The sequence below is a fragment of the Acromyrmex echinatior genome, chromosome 3 (genome assembly GCF_024713525.1).
Source record: "Acromyrmex echinatior isolate Ae372 chromosome 3, ASM2471352v2, whole genome shotgun sequence".
Classification (NCBI taxonomy): domain Eukaryota; kingdom Metazoa; phylum Arthropoda; class Insecta; order Hymenoptera; family Formicidae; genus Acromyrmex; species Acromyrmex echinatior.
This window is the reverse complement of record NC_141854.1, coordinates 8,223,095-8,229,561: the sequence shown is the minus strand read 5'-3', so window position 1 is coordinate 8,229,561 and position 6,467 is coordinate 8,223,095. Positions and strand designations below refer to the sequence as shown.

Here is a 6,467-nt window from a genome sequence, read left to right as displayed (position 1 = left end):
ATAAGAATTTTACTTTGCTTCGTAAAATCGCATGATAAATTGTAGATCGTCGAAATTAATCATTCACTTTTATACTGCACGGTCCTGTCCGACCGTTTTGACGTCCGTCGTTTCCCCGTTACAGCAAGGTCGCGTGTAGATTTGGTGGTAACGAGTAAATACCGATAACCTAGCAATACACGCGAGAAACTTTCTCGTAGCTGCGAGCGTCGGAGGTAGAGAAGAACGAGAAGGAGAGGGGGAAGATTCGCAATGTGAGCGGGGATAGACGTAGACTATAGAGCAGCAGCACGGCAAAGCACGGGGAGGTTGAGCGCTACATCGAGTCGTGTCGGTTGTGTAGCAGTGTAGGGATGCGTGGGCTGCCCCGCCGAGGGGTAGAGACGTAGAGTGGAAGAGGAAGCGACGCGGGAAGGGTGACGGCAGGGTGGGGGAGAATGTGCTATCGGCCGCAATCAGCAGCTCGGCGGCTCTCAGTTTGTGTCGGATCTCCGTCGCAGTCGTTTCGTGACAACGAGTCTAGTCGTGCTGCGCTCCGTTTTTCTCATTCTCTCCTTCTCTCTCTTTCTCTCTCTCCACCTTTCTCTCTCCGTTTCTTCCCTGGTCCCTCCCTCCCTCCCCCTGCAGTTCGTTCGCAACTCGCTCATCCCTCTGACCCTCCCTCCCCCCTCCTCCCTCCCCCGTCAACGACACCGAGTTCCGCCCAGCGGGAAGCAGCCACGATTTTCTTCTTCGAACGAGGCGACGCGACGCGTCCTCGATTCTCGTCGTCCGCGCTTCGTTTTGTGGCGCGTGCATGTGTATGTGTGTGTGTGTATACATGTGAAGTATATTTCGGCGATAGAAAAGTACAATCGAAAATACAGAGGAAAATCTGGAAGGTGTGTGTCTCCTTTTTCTTGTATCGTCGTGACGTGCGCGCGTGTGTGTGCGAGACGAAATGTGCGTGACGTACTGCCGTTTCATCGCCGCGCGGTCGGAGTGTTGAGGAGGATCATGCGAAAACGCGCGAGGATTTACGAGGACGTAAGAGGGAAGGCGATTCCTCGATGTCTCGTCTTTGTCCGCGGCGACAAACGCGTTATCGATATATATATATATATATACACACTCGCATATGTACGAGTTAATTACAGATGCGCGAATATTCCGCTTAACGGCACAGTTAGCGAGTATGACTAAATACCGAGGTGCACTAAATGCACGCGTCGAGTCCGGCTGGCCGTTGATGAATCTGCGATTCGTGCGAAAACAGACGTCTCGCGCGATAAGCGATGCTGAAGCTGTTTCGCGACGGCGCGTACTTAAGCCCGTGTCACATTACGCATTGAAGACTGAGGATTGCGAATTAGACCTGGTTTCACAATTCGCGATTAACTTCTTTAATCGAGGTCCAATCTTTTCATCTTTTTCTAATTCTAGAATCGATTAAAGAATAGACCGTGAATTGTGAATTGTAGACCGGGCCGGTATTCATAGTCCGTTCTTATTTCAAGATCGTCTCAAGTAATGTAAAGATGCTAATACGACCCTCTGATTGGTTCGTGACATTTTAAGAACTGTACTTAAGACGGCCTTGAATATATGAATCGACTATGAATATCGTCCTTAGAGATTAGAATTCAATTAGTCAGATAATTGTAGAAATAAAAGTTAAAAAAGAAAAGACTCTTCTACATAAAGTAATAATAGAATTGTAAAATGAGCATTAAAAGTCAAAACGCAGTTTTCGGTGTGCAAATATATAATAACAACGCTAATCGTTTATTCATTAAAATCTTTAAAATTCGAATGAGAATACCTTAAAAAATGAACATTTCAATTTTAATCCGTTTCACTCTGATTAGCTGAATTTTAATCTTCAATGTGCAACTTTTAATTTCCAGTGCCTAGTGTAACACGGGCTTTATTCTGTACGAAAGATTGATTAGCGACTCGCCGTGACTCTGCTTGTTCGACGAAAAACGCACGAAAATGCGGATTCTTATGTCGCGCGCGAGTGTACTGTTATAACGGGAAAAATTCCTGGTTGAAAATGAACGAACCAGAAAATTCTTACATCAATCAGAATTCTGATTATCACAACTAGAATTTAATAGAAAATTCTTATTTATCCATTTTTCAATCAGAATTCCAATTAATGCAATCAGACTTTTTTCTGAGTACAGATATTTGAGGAACAGTGTTACTTGAGTTAAATAACATTTTGTTTTTTTTTTATTTTTGTATATATCGAAACGTAAATCAATTTATTTTTGTGGCTATTTTCAAAGTAAACAATGTCCTGCACTTAGTAAATAATAAACTAAATTTCGATAAAATTTAATACATTTTCTCGAGTAAAATTTTATTTAATCCCATTGTTTTAATTAAATTAACAACATAATAATAAGTAGGTGCAATAAGTACGTTTATAGAAATAACTCAAATTGGATCTTAAAAATAACTCAAATGGAATATAATTATACATTGTGAATTTACAAGCGTGCAGTGCAAGCCATTTACACGCGTATTCACATTGTCGTTTTTTATCTTTCAGTACACGATGGATCATTTATGTTCTGCGCATCTCTTTTCTTTGAAATACTGGAAGCACTTGGCTGCTTAATGCACTGTTAAATTTATAATAATGTCAAATTATTCCCAGTTTGAGTTATTTTTAATCGTTCCTATATGTCGCCATCGTTCCGATTCAATAATATGTCGTCAATTTAATTAAAATAATGAAGTTAAACAATATAACTCAAGCAAATGTATTAAATTTTATTTTTTAATTTCTTTACGGTTATTTACTAAGTGCATACGTTAATACAAACATTGCTTTGAAACTAAACACAGAATGAATTGATTTATATTTTGACATATATATAGAAGTCAAAAGTAACGAAATGTTATTTGACTTAAGACATTTGTTAGCATTGTTCCTTTGGTACCTAATTTGTATCCTTTCCTTTTTTTTTAATACACACCTTTACAAATACTTTCTAAAGATATTAAAGTATCCTGTACAATTCATGATGTCAAGTTATATCTAAATTGAATTGTTTTTAATCATTTTTATAAATTGCCATAACTCTTACTCATATTATCATCAATTTAACTGAAGTAATGAAGTTAAATAATTCAACTAAAGAAAAAATGTATTAAATTTGACTTAAATTTAATTTATCACTGAGTGCATACTTGAATGGACATTATTTACTTTAGAATTAACCACAGAAATGAATTGATTTACATTTTGTCACACATGGAAGTTAAAAATAACAAAATGTTATTTAACTCAAGGAATTGGATTGCCATTTTGCTCCTTTGACATTTAATGTGTAATTTCTTTTTTTTATCTAATTTTATTAATACTTTCTAAAGATGTTAAAATATATGTAAGACTTACTTGATTTTTATATTCTTGTAAAAGTGTGAAAATTAAGACACGAACCATGTGTTAAGTAAAGGATTAAAAAATCATCATTAAGGGCTATTCTTTATTCTTTGTGTGAGTCGTCCATCGGTCGAGGCTTTACGCGACGGGAAATGTCACGGATGTTATCTTGATGAATCATCGGCTGAGGATTTTGTCGATCATTATCGAGAGTTTAACACGCTCATCAACGGGAATTATTTGAGTTAACTGATGTGATACGACCGTATTAAGGACTACTCGTGCATTTTCAAAGAACCCACATCCACCTAAGTAAAGCGTTCCATCGCGTCTGAATCATCGATAATTCCCGATAAGGTCATTCGCGTTGCTCCAGTACGGAAAGTTTGATTTAATCGCAAATGTATCGCATTCCATTCTCAAGATACACTCATTGGCACTTCTCGAATAAACGTTATTAAACTGATTCCCTATAAAGTGCAATCGTATACTCGCGAAAATGATCGAGGAAGGAATCGAGACGATGAGCAATAAAGATCATAATTTTGGAGGTTCGACGACAGATTGATTTGCAGAATCGTGGTTTTTTTCCCGATGACGAATGGATCAAGAGCGTGCGCGAAGTTCAAGCGACGCACACTTGTTTTACGTAATGAAAACGCGTTCGCGTCGCAGGGAGAGAGCGAGTGGACGATCGTCCGCTACTCCGCTCGCTCGCTCGCTCGCTCGCGCGTGCGCCGCGTGTAATCTATCCGTCGTCGAGCCCCGCGTCGCTCCGCGACCCGCGTTGAGCGTTTCGGCCGGCGAGGCGCGGTGGGGAGAAGGGGGGGGGGATCGGTCGGCGCGAAAGGTGGAGGGGAGCTCTTCGATCATCGGCATTACTGGCCTCCCTCGTGCGTCCTCGTGCCTCGTCGGAACGGTGCGGCGGCGATCGGCTAGTTCCGTGCGCGGTCGCCACTCTTGTACAGTCTCGCACCAGCTCGCGCGCGTTACGGGTCTGTGTTGCGCTCCGACCGCTTCGGCCTCCTCTCCACGATTCGATCATTTGACGGAATTCGGCAGTGGTAGCGCGAAACAGACGGTAGACTATCAGTGTCTACCTGTTCGATCTGACCATCTATCTAAACACTTGTATAACGTGTCACTCTTTGTGTTTTTCCAGCAGCGTGTGAGGAGTTTAAACGTCACATCGTCGTTGAACGGCCGTCTGTTGTTATTCTCGTTCCCCGGTCGCATTATTTATCGAGTTGTCGAGGTATCTCTCTCATCAGTCTCGTCGAGGTAGTGCGCGGCGCTTCTTGGATACGCGGTCACGTATGCACGCATGGACAAGCAACGGCGACGCGGCACTGCCCAATGATGGCCGTGCCGGGCATTACCGTTGACGTAGTGATGTATTATTAGTGGTGCGCGTCGCGGGAAAGTGCTGTGTGCCGCTCGCTGTCTCTCTCTTTCTTTCTTTCTCTGTCTCTCTCTCTCTCTGCTTCGCCGCTCACTTCAGTCCGTATCTCGGCGTGGCGTTACTCGATAATAACGCGGAGTGTGCTCCTCGTCGTCGCGGAAATCAGTGATCGCGGCAAAGGGAAGGCAGGCAAACGCGGTTTACAAAATACGCGTATTTTCGCTCCTCCCTCTCGCCTTCCCGCCCACGAGTTTCACGCAGTGAGAGTTTCATATCAGTGCACGACGATAACGACGACGACAGTTTCGTTCGCTCTCTGTGTCTCTGTGTGGATTATCATATTTGGATATACTCGTATTATCGTATTTGGATACTGCGATCAGCGATCCCCGTCGCGGCTCACGTCCAGCCAGCCAACCCATCGCCAGACTACGGCCCGAGATCGCGATTCCGGTGAGTGTGCTTGACTTATCCATCATATTGCATTATCGTTCGCTCCGTTCGTATCGGCGTTCACCCGCGGCGATCGATGCGCGATCCTGAAACGCGTGACGGGCAAGTCGCGCGCCGTCGCGCTTATCGCTCTCGATCGGCTGCCATCTTGTTATTTGTACCCGTCGCGTCGCGTACGCGAGCGTGTCCGCGCCGTGGAATCGGCAGAATCGCGCAGTCAGGATCGGTTATTAAAAGTTTATCGGAGATCGCGCGGACGAGGCGCGGAAACTCCGGGCGGAGACGTCCGCTCCGAAAATCATCATCGCCGCGATCGGGTCTACTCCGAGCGGCGTCATCTTTCCTCGATTGTTTTCCTCGATTGTTTCCGCGACCCGATATCATCACGCATAGAGATCCTATAAATCCTTGTGTTCACCATGTTAGAAATCGGCTCGAGATCTCGGTTAGAGAAAGAATTAACAAATTGCATTTGAATGTGATCGGTTAATACTTTTTTCATCCGAGATCTAGTATTCGATTTCTAGTATCGTGGATATAAGGTTTAACAGAATTCGGCCATGAACGATGAAGATTTTGTCAAAATCCTACACTTAAATATATAATGTGAAATTATACCCAATTTTAATTGTTTTTAATCATTTCTGTAGATTATCACTGTTTCTAATCAATGTGTCGTTAATTTAACTGAAATAATGGAGTTAAACAATTTAACTCAAGAAAATGTATTAAATTTGACTCAAATGAAGTTTATTACTAAGTGTATACATTAATATGAATGTTGTTTATTTTAGAACTAACCACAGAAATTGATTGGTTTACATTTTGACATATATGGGAGTTAAAAATAATAAAATGTTTTTTTAATTCAAGGGATTGGGTTTCTATTGCTTTTGTGATATCTTAATAGTACGCAGGAAAAATGTATACATATCTTTCTCTCTTGGAGAGGATTTTGACAACATCGTTCGTAGCCAGACTCTGATATAGAGTACGTTCCATTTGGTGTTTGCTAACGACACTTGTGAATATTATTTAACTTTCTTTGTTTAACTTTTTCCACTTAATAAACAACAGGGATAAATTATTCCAATGCATTCCGAAGGTCAAGTGAAACGCAGCTGTAGGTTCGATTTTTTATTTTCTGGTTAATTAGACTTAAGTTAATAACATAAAAATTGTATTTTTCACCACTAAACTGATAACTTTATAGTGAGCGCGACTTTTAAAGTT

The 6,467-nt window shown here is 41.9% G+C and overlaps 1 protein-coding gene across 4 annotated transcripts in view; it reads left to right on the top strand.

The window, feature by feature from the left end:
* The first annotated feature begins 455 nt into the window (after positions 1 to 455).
* LOC105146404 (uncharacterized) overlaps positions 456 to 6,467 on the top strand; it is a 207,480-nt gene continuing 201,468 nt past the window's right edge. For 2 of the 4 annotated variants that reach the window (XM_087404044.1, XM_087404041.1), the window contains exon 1: positions 894 to 5,234. The gene's annotated coding sequence lies outside the window, so the exon portion shown is untranslated. The other 2 variants (XM_087404043.1, XM_087404042.1) reach the window with 2 other exon arrangements.